Source organism: Saccopteryx bilineata, chromosome X (genome assembly GCF_036850765.1).
Source record: "Saccopteryx bilineata isolate mSacBil1 chromosome X, mSacBil1_pri_phased_curated, whole genome shotgun sequence".
NCBI classification, from domain to species: Eukaryota; Metazoa; Chordata; class Mammalia; order Chiroptera; family Emballonuridae; genus Saccopteryx; species Saccopteryx bilineata.
Genome location: NC_089502.1, coordinates 119,539,269 through 119,556,362, shown reverse-complemented (window position 1 = coordinate 119,556,362; position 17,094 = coordinate 119,539,269). Strand labels below are relative to the sequence as shown.

The following is a 17,094-nucleotide window of genomic DNA, read 5'->3' as shown; positions in this document are numbered from 1 at the left end:
AAAAGTGAGAGGGGGAAGTGTGGAGAAGCAGATGGTCACTTTTTCTGTGTTCCCTGACTAGAAATCCAACCCAGGACATCTACACACCGGGCTGGCGCTCTACCACTGAGCCAACTGGGCAGGGCTTGTACCCTTGTATTTCCATAGCAGAAATGTTCAGACTTTTAGTGTCACAATCCTATTTGGCATCTGGTAAAACTTAAGGACCCTTTCTCATAATAATGTTTTGAAAAGCATAACACTAAACCCACTGGATTTTAAATGAAGCCAGTTGTACTGAAATATAATATACAAAATCTCCTTTTTAAAATGGTGAGCTAGCAATACATGTTTTCCTTGCTAACATGTGCAACTACAGTGATCAGATCTTTAGGATTAAAGCAGTGATGAGCTTAACTGGTGTTTTGAAGTATATACACAGACTGGACTTTGATATAAAATTATCTGTCATCTCCACTGGTGGCAAAGTCACAGGAACTGCGGATATTACTGGGGCTTTGTGCTCACATTCATAATTGAAAAAAAATGCTTATGTGCAGTGCAAGGGCAATGAAAGTATAGAGGTAATATAAAAATCTCACTTTCTAAGACTTGTTTTGCAAAACATAAAAACAAGCCTATTTAATCTATATTATAAAATATGTAGAAGTTGATGGAGAAAGTGATCCTAGTACAAATGTGTCCTGTCAACTCTACCTACAGCCCCTTTCTTGTGACATGCCATGGCTGACCATGGGATCATCTCGCACTTCCCTGCTTCCACGCCACCTGGTCCCTTCCCTGGCCCCCACACACAGCCAGAGCCAGCAGATCCTCTCTCAAAAGTTTAACAGAGTCCCCTCCCCTCTGGCTATTGCCACTCTGCTGACTGGTCTATTTGTTATGTATGTGTGTTCTTTTGGCTAATCCCTTCACATTCTTTGATCCTGTCCCCTCATGTCCTCTTCCTCTGACCTCTGTCCATCTGTTCCCTGTGACGCTGCCTCTGTTTCTATTTTGTATTTCAGTTTACTGTCTTTATTAGATTCCACATACAAGTGAGATCATATATTTGTCTTTTTCCGCCTGGCTTATTTCACTTAGCAGAATCATCTTCAGGTCTACCCATGCCATCGCAAAAGGTAAGATTGCCTTCTTTTTTACATATCTGGTAAACCATATCACACCAATAAATTTTTTAAAATTAAAAACATAAGCATAACAGAGAGACACGGAGACTGTGATATAACACGCCAGCTGAGAAGTCATTTGGAAATAGAACTGATGTATCCACCAGAGCAAACCAAAGCCAGAGTAAGACAAAATCACTGGGAAGCAGCAATAATAAGAAAGTAGAGGGAACCCATTCACAAACAGGTACCGTATTTTACCATGTATAAGACGCCCTCCTGTATAAGACGCATCTTAATTTTAAGGCCCGAAACTTGAAAAAATTTAGTACATAAAGTTACTGAACTCAAGTTTATTCATCATAAAATTCATACAACTCCTCATCCATGTGAAAAAGCGGGAAATACAAGTAAAAAAAAATCAACAACCACTGAATAAGACATATTCAGTTTTCAGACCCCAAATTTTTCAGAAAAGGGTGTGTCTTATACATGGCAGAATACGGTAAATGAAACATATGCAGAGACTAACAGGTGTGGTCCAATAAAAGGAGAGAGATGGTCTCTATGAGCCAGCTTCTCTTTCCTTAATCCTAGATGCTCAGGAGCTGTCTTTCCTACCTTTATAACAGACCCAAACAGTCTGTGCGGCCATCCTTCCTCCACACCATCTCGTCCACTCGAAATCACTCTACACTATACATTTCGTTTTTCCCTATGACGTCAAATAAGCAGGGGAAATAAATGCAGTAAAAAGACTGAATAAAATGATTTCTATACAAGAGACAAGTATTGTTTCTTTAATTTTATTACTTTGTATCTGTGCTTTTCTGTTTCAATATAAATATATCAAAAATTAAAGTAATTAATGCCAAATTAACTTTAGCAGCAACCATGCACAGAGTTACGTATTTCCCCATGTATAAGATGCACCATTTTTTGAAAATTTTGGGGTCTAAAAACTGGGTGCATCTTATACAGTGATTGAAGTTTTTTTTACATGCGTTTCCTGCTTTTTCACACTTCGTTTTGCGCTCACTGTTGAAGACAGTGATTCGTCATCAGACACAGATGAGGACAAGCTAATGGATGGGAGTTTTGACAGTGATGAGGAGTTGTATGAATTTTATGATGAATAAAACTTGAGTTCAATAACTTTATGTGATTTTTTTTTTCAAATTCCTAGCCCGAAAATTAAGGTGCATCTTATACATGGGGACCCTTTCTACATGGGGCAATACCGTAATTGTAATGTAGGTATCACCTGCTGTTCTTGTGTGAGCTGAGCAACTCATAGAAGACATTCCTTCTTGTATCAATTATGAATGGTATTGATCTCCTACTAAATGTGTCACCATTGTTTCAGGGCCATAGGTGCTGCTAATTACAGGGGGTTCTTGGGTTATGACACAGTTCTGTTCTTAGAAGAGTGACGTAAGCCGAATTTTGGTGTAAGTCAAAACACACCCTAGCCTAAGTCATTTACCTAACCCAACACAGTTGTCAAATCATCACCTAGAACATAATAACAATGAAGTCACAGAAAAAGGAAGAGGACAGAAATATACTGTACTGTACACTGTACTGTAGTAACAGAAAAAAAAAATGACCAAAAAAAATTAGTATATAAAAAAGTATGATGGTGGCCCTGGCTGGTTGGCTCAGTGGTAGAGCATTGGCCTGGCGTGCAGAGGTCCCGGGTTCGATTCCTGGCCAGGGCACACAGGAGAAGCGCCCATCTGCTTCTCCACCCCTCCCCCTCTCCTTCCTCTCTGTCTCTCTCTTCCCCTCCCGCAGCCGAGGCTCCACTGGAACAAAGATGGCCCGGGCGCTGGGGATGGCTCCTTGGCCTCTGCCCCAGGCGCTAGAGTGTTTCTGGTCACGGCAGAGCGACGCCCTGGAGGGGCAGAGCATCGCCCCCTGGTGGGCAGAGCGTCGCCCCTGGTGGGTGTGCCGGGTGGATCCCGGTCGGGTGCATGCGGGAGTCTGTCTGACTGTCTCTCCCCGTTTCTAGCTTCAGAAAAATACAAAAAAAAAAAAAAAAGTATGATGGTAACGGCGGAAGCCAAAACACTCACATCACATCTCAATGTTTTTAAGTTTTTATGGGAGTGAACGTCATAACCTCAAAATGCCATACATCGAGACTGTTGTAACCTGAGGACTCCTTATGATGAAAATTATGAAAAATTGTTCCTTTGGCTGAAAACAGCCCCTCTGGAGTTGGACTTGTGAGTGGTCATGGGCTCGACTCCAGTCCTTTACCTCCCTCTGTCTACATCTCTGGGTAGCACACAAACTGACAACCACATGTGGAAGACATTTTTCTAGACACTGAAGATGAAGTGACCGAGAAACAAAGTCCCTATCCTTATAAAACTTGTATTCAAGTATAATGTTGTCAAAGATATGGAAATATATGCAAATGAGCATTCCAGATTTCCTCTATTTCAGACTAGTGGCTTGTCACTAGAGTTGATTTATTTGCAAAGTTAACAGCTCACGAAGTTGAATCTTAATTTATATTTGGATCACTAATTATCTCTTAAAATGTCTTCACAAAGATGACACTATGTTTTAGCTTTGACATAAAAATTTGTGCACATAGACATTTGTCTCTTGCATGCCAGGCAATGCAATTAAAGGCAATGGAAATTTCCAGATCTCAGAGAAGATCAAAAAAGTTTTGAATTTAGGAAATATTGTTCCAAATTGTTCATGGATCACAAACAATTTTTACATATTAAACATCTGCCAAAATTCTCCAGCCAATTTTCAAGAGAAACTGCTTAACATCCAAGGATACCTCATTCCATTAATGAAACGACCAAATAGGAAATGTTGATTAATTTTTAGCATCACTTTAGGTTCCTTAACCTTGTGAGATAAAGCAAACATGTCTAAGTTATCACCGTCATGAAAAAAAAGCAGTGATCATCATAGTGGATTGTAACTACTATCGTCAAAAGTGACCCACTAGAAAATTTATACCGGTGCTGTAAAAAGAGCCAGAAATGAGCCTTTACCTGTTGGTACTCAAGAAGAAACAGGTGTTTAATCATTTGTATAACTATAAATAGTATTTTTGGTTAGGAAAAATACTGTGCCTATTCAGTGGATTTTTTTAAAAGGTATAACTTACAAATACAGTATATAAGATCTTAGCCTTTAAAAACACACTGGATCTTGCTTTCTGAAGATGTTACTTAATTTTTCTTTTTCCAAGCAAGACAAAAAAAAAAAAAAAAAAACAGAGACAGACAGACAAGAAGGGAGGAAGATGAGAAGCATTAACTCATAGTTGCGGCACCTTTGAGCTCAAGCCAGCAACTATGGGGTCATGTCTATGATCCCACACTCAAACCAGGAACACTGCACTCAAGCTGGTGAACCCATGCTCAAGCCAGTGACCTCAGGGTTTCGAACCAGGGTCCCCAGCATCCCAGCCCAATGTACTATCCACTGAACCACTACCTGGTCAGGAAGAAGATGCTACTTATATTTTATCCACTGTGTACTGTGCCATTCACTGCCAGAAATACAGAGGTAATCTTTGTATACCCTGCTTTAATATTATCTACAGTGGAGCTACAGAGAAAAGCTGAAATGCAATCAAAGTTGATACCACATTAGAAAGAACATAATTTTTGGAAAAGAGATGAATCGTGACTGGGTTAAACGTGACAGGCTGCAAGAGCAGGGTGATAACCTGAACCCAGGGTTAACCATGAAGAATTGGATGGTTTGGCTTGACTAAAGACAAAGTACAAAGTGATTTGAGAGTATGAAGGCTGGAATCAGAAGCCACCAAAAGGGGAATCTGGGCAACTTACTGAAAACTAAAAACATCTATTTTATGATGTCAAGAAACCATGTTCCTTTGCTCTAATATTTCCTCACTACAGAAGCATGTCTACGCTCACAGATATTACGACAACTGAATCTCTGGCTCGAAGTACAGCCATTCTCTCTGTACCCTTACTCATTCCTCTCTAAGGGGGGTGCTTATTTCTGGTGTTCCTGAGATGGGGAGAAAGAATTGAAAACACATTTCTTCCTCTCAAAATATATTCAATCCTCAGCACACATGCCTTCTTCTGCAGTGGGATGGGGAGTGAGGAGAATTCTGGAAGGTCTAAGCCTTCTAAAGGGGCAAGTTCAAATTCAATGATTAAATTGACAAAGTTCTAACTCAGCTTCTTTAGCTTTTTCTTTTTTGTGCGTGTGACAGAGACAGAGAGAGGGACAGGTAGGGACAGACAGACAGGAAGGGAGATGAGAAGAATCAATTCTTTTTTGCAGCACGTTAGTTGTTTTTTTTTTTTATTGCTTTCTCATATGTGCCTTGACCAGGGGGCTACAGCAGAGCCACTGACCCCTTGGTCAAGCCAGCGACCTTGGGCTCAAGCTGGTGAGACTTTTTCAAACCAGATGAGCCCACGCTCAAACCAGCAACCTTGAGGTTCCAATCCTAGGTCCTCTGAGTCCCAGCCTGACGGTCTATCCACTGTGCCACCACCTTTAGCTTTTTCAGTCATGTAGTAATGTGACATCTAGGGCTGACTGTAGGCTGAAGGAAAGAGTAAAATTACGCATACTCAGTTTTATTCTGACCTATGACATGGTCAAAAATCCAATTTCGGGAGTTTCCTACAGCAGCTTAATGTAAACTATATACTTGACACTTGGGTCTTCTGTGACATAGAAAAACACATCTGATAAGAGTAGAACTCAATTTACATATAAACCACAAAATCTGACATAATTTTCCTTATTTTCTACATATTTAATGTGTAACACTAGATAGCTCAAAAGTGAATAGTTAGAATAGTAAACACTAACTTCCATGATTTCAAAGAAATAGATTTGTTCTCTACTTCTTTCTGGCCATAGCAATTTTTAAATGCTACTCCAATTTCTTTAATCAAATGAATAGCACAGGTTAATTTCTTCTAATGACACTCAGGTATTCATGGGAAAGATGTAAAATATGTTGTGACTCATTCCTCATATCTGTAAGTTAAATCATTTCACTCTAATTTTTCAGTTAAGCTTATTGCGGTGACATTGGTTAATAAGATTGTATAGGTTTGAAGTGTACATGTCTATGATACATGATCTGTATATTGCGTTGTGTGCCCACCACCCACAGTCCAATATTCCTCAGTCACCATATATTCTGTCTCATTTACCCTTTATTATCCCCCGCTCTCCTTCCCTCTGATTAACCACCATACCGCTGTCTGTGTCTATGAGCTTCAGTCTTAGATCCCACATATGAGCAAAATCATATAGTTCTTAAGTTTTTATTACTGACTTAGCATGATATTCTCCAGGTCTAACCATGTTGTTGCAAATGACAGTATTCCATATTTTCTTTTCTTTCTTTCTTATTTTTTCAAATAAGAGGAGGGGAGATGGACAGACTCCCACATGCACCCCAAATGGGAGCCACTGGCAACCCCCGTCTGAGCCAATGCTCGAATCAACTGAGCTATTTTTAGCAGTTGAGGCTGCTGCTTGGACCAACCAAGCTATCCTTAATGCCTGAGGCCATTGCTCAGACAAACTGAGCCACTGCCTGCAGGAGTTGAAGAGAGAGAGAGAGAGAGAGCGGGGAGAAAGAAGGGGAGAGAAGTAGATGGCCCTTCTACTCTGTGCCTTGACCAGGAATCGAACCCAGGACATCTATATGCTGGGTTGATACTTTATCCACTGAGAAAACCAGCCAGGGCCTCAACTTTTCTTATACATGTACATCTCTTTTATTTAATCATCTATCGAAGGAGACTTTGGTTGTTGCCATGTCTTGACCACTGTGAATAATGCTGCAATGAACATGAGGGTGCTTATGTCTTTGTGAATAAATGTTTTTAAGTTTTTAGTGTAGATACCCAGAAGAAGGAATGCTGGGTCATATGGTAACTCTATTCTTAACTTTTTGAGAACCCTCCATACTGCTTTCCATTGTGGCTGTACCAGTTGCACTTGCTCCAGCACCGAATGAGGGTTCCTTTTAGTCTACAACCTTTCCAATGCTTGCTATCACTTGTCAAGTTGACGACAGCTATTTTAAACGGCATGTGAGGATCAGGATTCAGCCAGCAGCTCCTCACCTCAGTTCATGGATGATACAGGAACATTGAAAAACTTCTCTGGTTGGTCTCGTAGATCAGATCATCATGTGATGAAAAGATTTTCTTTAATTTTATTTAACAACAAAATGATAAAAAGTGTTGGATAGATTATCTGGTCCCTGATGAACATATCCACAGATTGTTGTTTTCCCCAACAGGGGCAGAGAAACCTAACCCACTTGGGGTTAACCCTCCTTCCCACCCACTTCACATTTTTCTTTTTTTTTTAATTTTATTTATTCATTTTTAGAGAGGAGAGAGAGAGGGAGAGAGAGAGACAGAGAGGGAGAGAGAGGAGAGAGAGTCAGAGAGAGAGGAGAGGGGAGGAGCTGGAAGCATCAACTCCCATATGTGCCTTGACCAGGCAAGCCCAGGGTTTCGAACTGGCAACCTCAGCATTTCCAAGTCGACGCTTTATCCACTGCGCCACCACAGGTCAGGCGACTTCACATTTTTCAATGTCCAATTAACACATCTATAAAAATATTTGAAAAGAGTTCCCTCCTCAATGAATTCTGCCTCAATCAGTCTCCATAAATATACCATTTCTGGTCATCGGGAATAGGAGAGAGTTCTTTCAGCTTCAGCTACAAAATCTATGCATGGAGGGGATGGACAAATTGCCCCGTTACTGCCATTCTATGATGCGCATTGGTCACATTTTAAGGTTTCTGAAATTGAGTGGATATAATTTATATTTATTTTTAAGGTGGTGGTGTTTCTTGGGATCCGCAACAGCTGTAATTAAATCAGTGGTGTATCATACAATTAATACGTCTTAAATGTGATAAAGTATGATATTAATTGTTTTTTCAGGTCCTTACATTATTCTTGTCACAGCGAGAGGTTTAGAATATATTTTATTATTACGCTAATGTGATGGAATAATATAATGATGAATTCCAAAAGAACATAAAACATTAAGTAGTGAATTTTATGGCAATGTGTACTGACTTTTTATTAATAATGTATTGTCTATTAAAGAAGAATTTCATGAAAGCAGGATGTGCAGAACAGAAATTATAGCTATAACTATAATGACAGTGAATAGTGACTCCAATGGCATTTAACAGATGTTCTATTTTCTAAGTAACAGCTGCTTGATGCATTCATTGTACCAAGTTAATGATCTGCTAGTGTTATTTCACTTCACAGATAAATTACTGTGCTCTCTCTCTAAAAAAAAAGATGTAATTTTTCATGGGAATGATAGTGTACCAGACTTTAGAAATAAGTAATAGTTCTCATGCTTTTATAGCTAAGAGGAGTGATGAGTTGAGGCAATTATCCAGATAATCTAAGACCAGAGGCCAGATTTCTTTAAACTCTGAAAGGAGATTGCTTAAAAAAATACAAGACATGATTGGCTAAACTGAATGTAGACCTTTCTGGACTGCCTGTGTGGCATTATCTAGTGCAGGGGTCCCCAAACTTTTTACACAGGGGGCCAGTTCACTGTCCCTCAGACCGTTGGAGGGCCGGACTATAAAAAAAACTATGAATAAATCCCTATGCACACTGCACATATCTTATTTTAAAGTAAAAAAACAAAATGGGAACAAATACAATATTTAAATAAAAAACAAGTAAATTTAATCAACAAACTGACCAGTATTTCAAAGGGAATTATACTCCTCTCACTGACCACCAATGAAAGAGGTACCCCTTCCAGAAGTGCGGCGGGGGCCAGATAAATGGCTTCAGGGGGCCGCATGCGACCCGCGGGCCGTAGTTTGGGGACCCCTGATCTAGTGGTTCTCAAGCCTCTCTGAATATTAGAAACACCTACCACCCTCAGCCAATAAAATCAGAATCTCTGGGGGGTGGGCTCCAGGCACTGGTAGTCTTTTCAAGTTCCCTGAGAATCCCTGGCAAAAGAGAATAACACATTCTGTCACAAGATTTTATGGGGTGATTGGCATCACATTTTAGAACTGAAGCGACAGCAGCAGGATAATTAAGGAAACTTGTAATTGTTTTTCCTTGAGTGAAATATTAGAAAAATATGTCCCTGAAAGAAATGTGAAAATCAAATGGACTTGTTACAGAGGCGGCTAGACATCAATTACTTTGTATTATTTAACACCCTAAATTAAATTCCACATGTCTATGTGCTTGTGATTCTCTGAGGCAACTCTTGGTATCGCAAGGTTCCTTTTAATAAAATCTAATGGTCAATTTCTGAAAACTGGCACATCTGAGCCATCCAAAAACTGATGGACTTAAAATATTATCGGACCAAAATTATTTGCAGGAAATTATATTTGATCATTTCAATTTTTAGATAACATTGTGGATATTAAATGGATTTAATGCAGCTTAATTATTTAACTGGCACTGAATTTTTGACTGCTGAAACAAAATTAGAAATAAATGAAATATGTTAGTCATTCAATCAGAAAGCTACATAGATGAAACCTTGTTGAAACTTGTGTCTTCCAAACATAATGATCGTCATATAAACTTCTACTTAGTCACATAATATTTACTTTCCTACAGTTAAATATTTGTGCTCAATTCATATGCCAAACAACTGTGGCCAGTAATATGATATTTAAAATTGACTTACTTAGATCCAACTAATTAGGGTGATTTTAAGACACTAATAAATAATATTTAAAATCTAAAAATTGCACCAGTGGCAACTGACTACAAACTATAGCAGGTGATAAATGCATGTAGGATTTTCAGTATCTTATGTCCATGTGGACTCAGTTACCAGCAGTCCCCTAGTTATGAACAAGATAGGTTATGTAGGTTTGTTCTTCAGTTGAATTTGTATGTAAGTTTGGAACAGGTACATTTACCTATTAAGTGCAGCTGAAAGAGATGTTTGTCTTAAGATGGTATTTATTTTTATCTTTCTATGTATATAAACATTTAAACATTTTCAAACCTATAGAACCTCTCTCTCATAACCTGGGGACTGCCTGTGTTCTGCACTTTAAATTTAACCATTGTGTATTTCAATCTCACTGAAGACGATAAATACCTTTTTGTTAATTTGAGTTAAACTACCTTAAATTACTAGAAAAAAAATTTATAACAATAGTTATAGTAGAAAAAAGCTATTGAAATCAGATAGTACTGTGTTCTACACTGCTCATAAAAATTAGGGGATATTTTATCACTTCATATTCATTTTGAAATATCCCCTAATTTTTGTGAGAATAGTTGCAGAGATTTTCTGTGTAGCCAGACTTCCATCTTCTCATCTACAAAATGGAATCATTTGATCTCCTGATTGTTCATGTTTCCATTTGTTCTTAAGTTTACCATAATTTTGATAGCACATCTTCATTTTTCTCTTCTCTCACGAACTGCTTTATTATTATGTTTAATTTTTATCTCTTAAATTGAAATTACTTTTATTGAACAGATATTTATTGAGCATGTGCTAGCTGTCAGATACGTGGGAAACACCAGGGAAGAAAACAGACATTTTCCCTCTTCTCTTGGCAAGTGAAATTATTAATGTCCACTTACTAGTCCAAGAAGGTGTCATGACAGCTCACGGATCTTGCACAGTACCAGTAACCTCCCTAGAGTTTACTATTTCCATCCTTTCTCTCTGTCTCTGCTCTATAGACGCCAGTCAGTATTGCTCATCTCAACCTGGTGAACTCTAGTAACAGATATATGTAAGGTACGAAGGAAGACAGAATGTCCAATCACTTGTGGGGTAACAAACACCACCGTACTGGTTCCCTGTGGCGTCCCTATTGTCCAGACCACACAGCTAGGAGCAATCCACACTTTGAAAATCCTTAAGGCTCTGGCTGGTTGGTTCAGTGGTAGAGCGTTGGCCTGGTGTGCGGGAGTCCCGGGTTTGATTCCCGGCCAGGGCACACAGGAGAAGCGCCCATCTGCTTCTCCACCCCTCCCCCTCTCCTTCCTCTCTGTCTCTCTCTTCCCCTCCTGCAGCCAAGGCTCCATTGGAGCAGTTTGCCCAGGCTCTGAGGATGGCTCTGTGGCCTCTGCCTCAGGCACTAGAGTGGCTCTGATTGCAACAGAGCAATGCTCCAGATGGGCAGAGCATCGCCCCCTGGTGGGCATGCCCAGTGGATCCTGGTCAGGCGCATGCGGGAGTCTATCTGACTGCCTCCCCTTTTCCAATTTAAGAAAAATCCAAAAAAAAAAAAATACAAAAAAAAAAGAAAAGAAAAACCTTAAAATTAATTTTCTCCTCTTTATCACTACTCCCATGGGGCATGTTGTTTAAACTTACAAATACAGTTAATGGGCTATTGGAGTTCTGGAATTTTAAAATAGCATTAGTAGTTTAACTTTTAACTCCCACTACTAACCTTTTGGTCATTTTTGTTATTGTTATTCTAAAGCATCTGCTTCCTGTTCTTTGAATTTAAGATACTTTTCTTTCACCTTCAGAAAAGTCTGAACTTCCTTTGAAATGTATCCATTTTTTGTCTCCTCTAACTGCAATCTAGAAGCAGGGTCATGAGGCAGGAGATGACAGAAGTCTTCTTGCCTCTAGCTGTGTCTCCAGCTAACCAATCTCGCCACCAACCCAGCTACATCTGGAAGTTCTTCCATTCTTTCCCTTGTGAGATCACTAGAAATCAGATCTGGGATGCCTAAGAGGGTTCTAGTCCTTAGCAAGTAGGTGATACCTGTAAACATCTGGAATGCTGTCACGCACCACGCATCGTCTTGTAGCACAGCAATGTGTTCTAACAGCTGTGGTTTTGAATGTGTGACTAAAGATTGTGTGTAGGAGGAAAACTCTGATGAGAGAATTTATTTTGGAAAAGTCTGCTTCTACAATATTCCTAAGGATCCCGCAGTGCCAAACTCCTGGTACTCATTTCTGAAGAAGGCATGGCAGAAGTCCAGGGTCAGGCTCAGGAGGCTGACTGCAGGGAGCCATGCTGATAGATACATGGCAATAGAAACCTTTTTATTATGTTTATTATAATGATGCTAATAAGGGTGCTGTCTCCGCCACCATCCTTCCAAGTTCTCCATCTGTATATAAATTCAAGAAAAGCTTGCATATGGCTAGTACATTAAAAATATTTTAATGATTGTTTTTGATAATTTGAGCACTTTGCATCTCATAAGTATATTTCCTTCTGTATCAGTGATGCAAAATGAATGAATTTTAGAGATTGGCTGTACAACAATGTGCCTACAGTTAACGTGACTGTATTATACACTTTAAAAACATTTTAGTGAGTAAATCTCGCGTTAAGTGTTCTAATAATAATAATAAAAAAGTTTAGTTGTTAGTTTTGCCTGATAGGAAGCTTGGTGCCAACTTTTGAGGCTTTATTCTTCCCTGCCTATTCCACCATCTATGGGATATTGTGAGCATATTTCTGTGCAGTGTCTGTTACTTCCCCACTCAATTCTCCCTTCTCTAGCTTTCTGACTGATTTATCTTTGACGGTTGAATCACATGTATCTCTCTCTTTTTTTTTTTAATGAGAGAGACAGACAGGAAGGGGTAGAGATGAGATGCACCAACTTATACTTGTGTCACTGTACTTGTTCACTGATTGCTTCTCATATGTGCCTTAACGGGGGGGGGGGCTCTAGCCGAGCCAGTGACCCCTTGCTCAAGCCAGCGACCTTGGGGTCGTGTCTATGACCTGTGCTCAAGCTTGAGCCGACACTCATGCCGGTGATCCCACATTCAAGCCAGTGACCTGAGAGTTTCGAATCTGGGTCCTCTGGGTCCCAGGCTAATGCTCTACCCACTGTGCCAGCACGTAGTCAAGCCACATGCATCTCTTTAAACTACCCTAAATGATTTATTTTTTCTGGAATTCAATATAAAATAAATAACTGTAATTTAAATATAGTAAAAATAAAACTGAAAAGATTTCATTGCAGTCAGTATCTTTGAAAGTAGGTTTGGTTTGGATAAACTAAAGGTCAAATAAACATTTCATTGGTAACTTAATTTTATGTATAAGAATATTTTTATCTAGATATTCAAATATTTTCATACTTAAATAATATAGTGTTCTTGGAGCAGCAGAACTAAGAGAAATTCAGTAGAAATAAGTAAAACAGTTTAAAAAGAAATTGACTCTATATTCAAATTTTGTCTAAGTCAAAAGAGCTTAGAATGATTGGCAAATACGTTTAATGCGTTGCATTTAAATGAACACCCAATTTATTTTGATAAACATCTGACATTTATCCTTTGAAATGGTAGATGAGATTAACATTTTGAGTCAAGTTCTCCATCTACCAAGAAAGCCTGAGAAATCCAAATATACTAATGAGTCATGGGGTTTCACGTATGAGACTTTGATTATTTTCATGTTAAAAAACAAGAATCATAAATGTGACTGCTATAGATCTGCAGGCCACCTGTTTTTATTATATAATTGTGATTTTTGAAAAAGCTTCAGCACCTTTCAAATGAGTGTATTAAAAAGTACGTAATTTAGATGCAAATGTGTATAACTTCGCTTTGACCACTAAGGGGTTTCAGAGTATATCGTTAGCGGATTAGTGTTTCAAAATATCCACAAAGAGCAGCAAGGTAGTATATGCATAAAGAAAAGAAATGCCAGCTTTCTATACTTCCTTCCTGGTGGATCTCATACGAGTAGTGCTCCTTGGATTTGTAGGAACCACTTTGCAGCAGACGCAATAAGCTGACACATCTCCAGACCACTCAACCCGTTTAATATCACAAAGATTATCTAGAAATCTTTGCCAAGTTCATTATTTTCTAATATTTTAAAGATTTTATGGTGAGGCTAATGTAAAAAATATCTCTGTAGGTACTTCTTCAATGACCTTATGGGTCCGGTGGAACCCAGAGTTCACGTGGGGCACACTTTTATAATTTCCCCTCAGCGTTAACAGTCTGATAGATAGAGCAGGCTGACAGCTGTCAGAGGGTGGGGTGAGGCTGGGGTGGGGGAGGAGGATTGAGCAAAACAGAAAGAAAGGAGAGAAAACCCTCCTGTACAGAGACAGCGGCGTGGTGGGGATTGCCGGGGGGAGGGGGAGGGAGGTTGGAGGAGGGGTTGGGGGAATAAACAGTGATGGATGGAGACTTCACTTGGGGTGGTGCACACATAACAGCGCACAGATGACATGCTGTACAGCTGTGCACCTAAAACATATAATTCTGTTAACTAGTGTCACACCAATACATTCAATAAAAAGGAACCATAGAACAAATGAGAAATTGTAGTCAGAAGGTTTCGAATTACTTTTATGTCTCCCTCTACTCCTCTGCACCATTGCATTAGCATTCTACCCTATATATACAAAGCCATCCCTTTGTTATGGGGTGGACTGTGTCCATGCAACATCCATAGGATCAAGTCCTATTTTCTGACACTTCCTTATTATAAGCTGAAATAGTGTCCTCCAAAATCATATGTTGAAGGCCTAACCTCAATACTGCAGAATGTGACCATATTGGAGATAGGACATTTAAAGAAGTAATTAAGTTAAAATAAGATCATTATGGTGGTGGGCCCTAATGCAGTATGACTGGTGTCCTCATCAGAAGAGCAATTTGGACAGAGGCATGCACAGTGGAAAGACCATACGAAGACAGGAGAAGACTGCTATTTATAAGTCAAAGACAGAAGCCCCAGAAGAAACCAACCCTACCGAAACCCTGACCTCACACTTCCAGTCTCCAGAACTGTGAGAAAATGAATTTCTGTTGTTTAAGTCACTGAGTTTGTGGTACTTTGTTACAGCAAACCTAGCAAACCAATGTACCCATTAAACTGGTGACAAGCGATCAAAGATACTGTCCAGAGTATTGCGGGGAAGATGACTACGAATGAAACCTGGATCATTTTCGTGAATCGTCTATGTGTATTACTTGTCCCATGTGTATTTTACTGTATTTCATACTTTAATAGATCGTATATCTGTTCTGGGCTTTTCTGTCTGTTGATGAGAACTTATGGTGGAAACTGCCACTAGTCACGTGTACTTATAAATAGACAGATCATGCCTGCTTTTGTCTGTGTTTGTCTTATGATGTCAAAAGGCAGAGGTGATCCTGGTCTGACCAAACAAAATGTATTCTCCTTTTCTTCATTTTAGTATAAGACCCAATCATCATTTTAGCAGGACACACTGACCATCTTTTCCTACTCTCCCCAGAGGCCAGATACGATCACGTGGCTAAATCTGGCAAATGGAATATGAGCAGAGGTAGTGCACACAGCTGGCAAAATACATCTTGAAGACAAAGCTGGTTGTCGTCCATTTCTTCTCCTTTCTTTTTGTGGGCTGGGAGTGAGGAGTGATGGTGATGAGTAAATTTTACCATGACAATACAAATACCCAGAGGACTGCAGAACAATGGAAGGAAAGGGACCTATGTCTCTAAAGAATTTCAAGGAGAAAAGGTAGGTCTTCCACCCAGAATTTCCATTAGAGAGAAATACACCTGTTTTCTTGGAGCCATGGTATTTTGGACTTATTTCTTAGGGCAGCCCAGCCTGCACCTAAGTATATGATTGTCACTAGTTCTAACTAAATCATCCCATAAAAATATAATATTTATTTGGGCGATAAGGAAAGAATAAGTCCAAGGGAATTTTTAACCTGTACCCTCTGTATTCTCATTACTATAATAATCTCACAATATATATATATATATATATATTTTTTTTTTTTTTTTTTTTCCTGAGCTAAAAAATACAATTCGGTATCTTATCACGAACAATAAATATATTCTCAAGGTGAAAAAAAGAAATTCACTCACTATTATTTACTTGAAAAAAAAGTGTATGCGACAACATTTTATATCTACTTGTTCTCTAAATCTATGTAAGCAAAATCAGTTATTAGTTTTGGTCTCAATCTATGACTGTAAGTTTTTACATAATGCAACAAAAATTTCCCAACTTTAGAGCCTCTACATAGCCTCGTTGAATTAAGAATAAAGCAAAGTTCTTAACATCTAGTTAATACAGGTCAGTGTTTGTTAATTTACAAAACCGAGGGGGTGGAGAGTGCTATGATTGCTTTTTTATATACAGGTCCTGTGCTTTGGCAATGTTTAAAGTGACACGTTATTACTATCAATTATTTCCTTTGTATCCACACACATTCTAGTAATGAATCAAGTGAAAAAAATTACACATGTGTGCCTTGACCTTAAATTTAGGGAGCAATAATTTCTGATTTGCTGTCAGAGAAACAGTAACAATCTCCCAGTGGAGGATTAAGGAAAATTCTGTGCCCTTCGGTGATAAAATGATAGCAGCCGTGCAGACCGCTTGGGATTTATTTTAATTGTGATAGAAGCAAACTGCTGATCTTGCTAGTAGACCTGTCCAGCCCAACTGTCTGCAGTCTCTTTATCCTTATCTTCTTCATGGTTGGAGGGGCCATCTGTCTTAAGCAAACGAGGGTACACAGAATCTCTTCTTTGGATCCACTTTGTGATTAATAATGTATGTGTTTTTATTTTTTTTGTGACAGACACAGAGAGAGACAGAGAGAGGGACAGATAGGGACAGATAGACAGGAAGGGAGAGAAATGAGAAACATCAATTCTTCATTGCGTCTCCTTAGTTGTTCATTTTTTTGCTTTCTCATATGTGGCTTGACTAGGGGGCTACAGTGGACCAAGTGACCCCTTGTTCAAGCCAGCAACCACGGAGTTTCGAACCTGGGTCCTCTGCGTCTGAATCTGATGCTCTATCCACTGCACCACTGCCTGGTAAAGCTAATGTATGTGTTTTTAAAGAAGTGATCCCCAACTCCCCAGGACCGGTACCGGTCCGTGGGCCATTTGGTACCTTTCCGCAGAGAAAGAATAAATAACTTACATTATTTCCGTTTTATTTATATTTATGTCTGAACGATGTGTTATTTTAAAAAAA

The 17,094-nt window shown here is 39.1% G+C and overlaps 1 protein-coding gene across 5 annotated transcripts in view; it reads right to left on the bottom strand.

Annotated features, from left to right (window-relative positions):
- The window catches only part of DMD (dystrophin), a 2,360,554-nt gene that overhangs the window by 1,402,500 nt on the left and 940,960 nt on the right, over positions 1-17,094 (bottom strand). The gene's annotated exons all lie outside the window — the stretch shown is intronic.